The sequence below is a fragment of the Antechinus flavipes genome, chromosome 2 (genome assembly GCF_016432865.1).
Source record: "Antechinus flavipes isolate AdamAnt ecotype Samford, QLD, Australia chromosome 2, AdamAnt_v2, whole genome shotgun sequence".
Classification (NCBI taxonomy): domain Eukaryota; kingdom Metazoa; phylum Chordata; class Mammalia; order Dasyuromorphia; family Dasyuridae; genus Antechinus; species Antechinus flavipes.
In genome coordinates this window covers 227,932,628-227,936,934 of record NC_067399.1, presented here as the reverse complement: position 1 = coordinate 227,936,934, position 4,307 = coordinate 227,932,628, and positions in this window count along the sequence as shown.

Genomic DNA, 4,307 nt, shown 5'->3' with positions numbered 1-4,307 from the left:
ACACTTCCTATCTGTGTGACCCTGGGCAAGTTACTTAACCCCAATTGCCTCAGAAAAAAAAATCATTTCTGCAATAATATCATAGTAGTGCCATGAAAAACAACTGAATGTTTTGGTAGCCTTTATCCAAGTTGAACATGCAGAACTTAACAGAAATTTCACAAAAGTTTATAACCCTAGGGAGAAATGTACCATCATATTTTCAGAAATGTGTTCTTTGACTTAGGAGAATTTCATGTAAATAAATAAATAATATTCTTCATTTTAACTAGTAATGTGACATCACCATAATATAATTATACTAGTAATACAATGTATATGTAATGATAATCGCTAATATTTAATAGCACTTAGTAGACACTTAAAGTGCTAAGCACTTTAACATTATTACCTCATTAGATCCTCAAAACAACCGTGGGAGATAGATGCTGTTATTATCCCCATTTTACAGATGAGGAAAATAGGTAAACTGAGGTTAATGACTTGCCCAGGCTCATATAGCTAATAAATGTCTGAGATTGGATTTGAATTCAGGATTTTCTTAACTCCAAGTTCAATACTCTCCAATTAATTACCTAGCTGCCTTGATAATATATTATGATACTAAAATATGTTAAAATTAATTTCATAAAGTTGTAAGTTTCCCATTCTTAGTTTTTTATTCATTCTTTTGTTCTTTCATTAACTCATTAGTTTTCTAGTAAGTTGTAGGAAAATATAATTTTATATATATATATGTGTGTGTGTGTGTGTGTGTGTGTGTGTGTATTGACAAAGGTATATGGAGAGAGTAAAGAGAGGAAACAAGAGTCAGAAAAAATCAGAGGAAGAGAGAGCATAGGAAAAGTACTGTGGAATCCTTTTCATATTAAGGATCAATGATCTACAGAAAAGTTAACTAGGAATAACACAAAAGTAAATAATTTAATGGATAGACACTTTATGAAGTATTTTTTTTTGCCACAACTTGATAGAGAATTAATGAAATGGTAAAAGAATGGATGAAAAGAAAAAACTAAGAACAAGAATTTTATAAACAACTTTATAAAATTAATTTTAATGTACTTTAGTAACATATTGTTAAGAGAGAAAGAAGAAAATCAAAAAAGGGGCAGAAAAAGGATTGTTTGTAAAAATATCTAATTGTTGTGTTTGAGCTTCAAAAAATTAATCCCATGGAAATTACATCCTAAACAATTTTCCTACACTTTATAATTATTTTTATGGCTATCTATGTCCAATAATATGGTATTCTTTAAGTATGGATAATTATGAAAAATAGGTACATGCCTACTTAATTGATTAACTATTTTTCTATTAAGTAACTAATTTACTTTTATGTTGTTCAGTTATTTCAGTCATGGCTGACTTTTAGTGCTCTCATTTAGCATTTTCTTGGAAAAGATAATAGAGTGGCATTTACTTCTCTAGAGGTTCTATTTTATAAGGTAATCAGTGGTTAAGTGACTTTCCAGGAGTCACACAGTAGCAAGGGTCTGAGGCTGGTTTTGAAATCAGGTCTTCCTGACTCCAGACTCAGTGCTCTATCGACTGAGCTACTAGCTGCTTTTCATTTATCTAAATAACAGCAGATATATTGATGTAATTCTAATTGCCAAACAATATGACACAAGAGTTGGAGCAATGCATAAATAAAAGATTAAGCTTGTTTATCAATTATTGCTTAACAGATTTTTATGTCACATAGAATCTCAGATTTAAAAGGCACCATTGAAGCAATCTAGCCTAATAACACATAACTGAACAACAATCCCCTCTAAAAACATATCCTATAAATCTTAGTTCCAAGACCCTCCAAAATGGAGAGCTTGCTACCTCCTGAAGCATATTATTCACTCAAGAGAGCACTAATTTAAAAAAAAAAAAAAAAAAGATTTCCTAAAATCTAAATTTACTTCTTTGCACACCTTACAACTGTTACAATTAGTTCTGATCTCCAACCCAAGCATAACAAATCTAATTTCTCTTCCATGAGAGCTAGTAATCAATACCAATATAACAAAAAAAATTGTGCACTAGGTATAATATGAACTCCTATATTTCTTTATCTGTATAGGACAAAATAATTATCACCTAGTCTAGGTTTCAATTTTTGGCTACAAAGTACAATTCCATACTTCATTTACTATTTATGTGCAGGGTGTGCTGGTAAATGTTTAATAACTATCTTTCTTAAGGGGAAAAAAGATTCCTGACACACTTTTAAGTTTAATCTGCATTAATACTTTCTTGTTTAGAAAATCAACAAAACGTTTAATCAATCCAATTACTGATTTTCAAAATGAAAATTTTCACCCAAAAAATTTAACCATTAGCTAGGAAGAGGCTCCAGCATACATTGGGTGACTTTGAATTGGCAAATCACTTACCATTTCTAGACTCCAATTATCTCACCTAAAAAGTAAGAGTTTTGGAATGGATGATCTCTATGATCTCTCATTTTTAAATCTATTTATCTATAATTTGGATATACGAAATCACCATGATATAGCATTGAACTTGTAGAACCATTAAACATTCAAGTTATACAAGCTCTGTTGTACAATTGATCAGTAGCAAGATCTACCTTGGAGACAAAAAGCCATTAATAGTATCACCAGATAAGAAATATGTCAAGAGATACAAATTATAGCCTGATATTTCTAATGACAATGATACAAAAATTTTAAATAACATATTAGCCAATAGGCTACACCATATTTGAAATTCTTTACATTATGACAAGGTTGAGTTTATACCATGAATTCATGGTTGGTACAATATAAGGTTGACTAAAAATATTATATCTTTGAATGTAAATCAACATATGCTATGTTCATTTCTTTTTTTCTGTTTTTTTTTTCTCTTCAATTGTTTTTCTTTTTGTTCTGATTTTTCTCTTCCAACATGATTCATAAAGCAATGTCTTAAAATAAATAAATAATTTTTACAAAATATTATGTCTTAATAATATAAAAGATAAAAAAAAACCTTTATGATTATATTTAAAATGTTTTAAAAGGCTTTTGAAAAGTCCATCTGGGGGCAGTTACATGACACAATGGATTAAGCACCAGCCCTGGAATCAGGAGGAGTTTAACTCAAATCTGGCCTCAGAAACTTTGAAGGAGGAGTGATATGATCAGAACTATGCTTTAAGAAAGATGATTTCAACAGCTGAGTGGAGGATTGATTGTAATGGAGAGAAACTGGAGGCAGGAAAACCAATCAATAAGTTATGGTTTTATTGGTGTAGGGACCTTCTAGTGAGGAAACCCCCTCCACCAAAACATATTGGAAACAGTTATACAATTTTGAGTCTTTGGAAGTCACTGATGGTTATTCTGTAAATATTTACCCTTTTCCCATATCATCATTATATATGTACGTGAAAGGGGAGGAGAGGGGAAGGGAAGAGACATCCTTGTTGACTCTGAGAGAGCTGAGGCAACTGGAAGAGAAGAGGAAAAGGTAAGAAGTGTTGCGGGAGGGAAGGGAGTTCCCTTCATCTTATGTGGGAAGATGGTATAGAAGATTAGACTACTATTTAGCAAATTGCTAGTCTCCCCTGAGAAAGTAGTAAACTGTGTACTACAGAGTCATAAAGTTCAACAAGAAATGTATGTGCAAGGTATAGAGACATATTTCTGGATATTGGCCATTGTGTACACTCATTTTACTTACTGATGCTTATTTTTGACTTGGGATGAAAAATGCTATCTACAGCCAGAGAAAAATATCTGGAGACTAAATATGGTTTTGCATTATAAGGAAATGTTTTGTTTTGTTTTGTTTTTTTCCTAGGGCTTAAATTACTTTTTTTTTAATTCACTGCAAAAAAAAAAAAACAAAAAACCCAAAAAAAACTTTTACTTAAAAAGTGTGTTTGTTTAATGACAGACCAACAGACACCCACCATCACCACTAATTTTACATATCTTTATGTATTATATAAGCTCCTTCCCATTTTTATTCAGTTTCCTGTCTTTTAATAAAACTTAATTCTATGATATTAAGAAATGGAAAATCCAATCTAACAAGCATGTGCCACTAGGCCAAACCATGGGAATACAAAGCATACTTTCACAAAAAGTGAAGTGCCTGTCCTCAAAGAACTTATATTCTACTGTTGGGCTGGGATAATGGTAAGGGAGGGCAGGGAAGGGAATCAGGGAAGCAACATGTAATCAGAGAAATATACACTTGATAATTTGAGGAAGAAAAAAGTGGCAGTTCAGGGAACAAGAAAGGCTTCTTTTGGGGATATGCCACACAGATTGAGTCTTAAAGAAAACTATTCTTTTTTT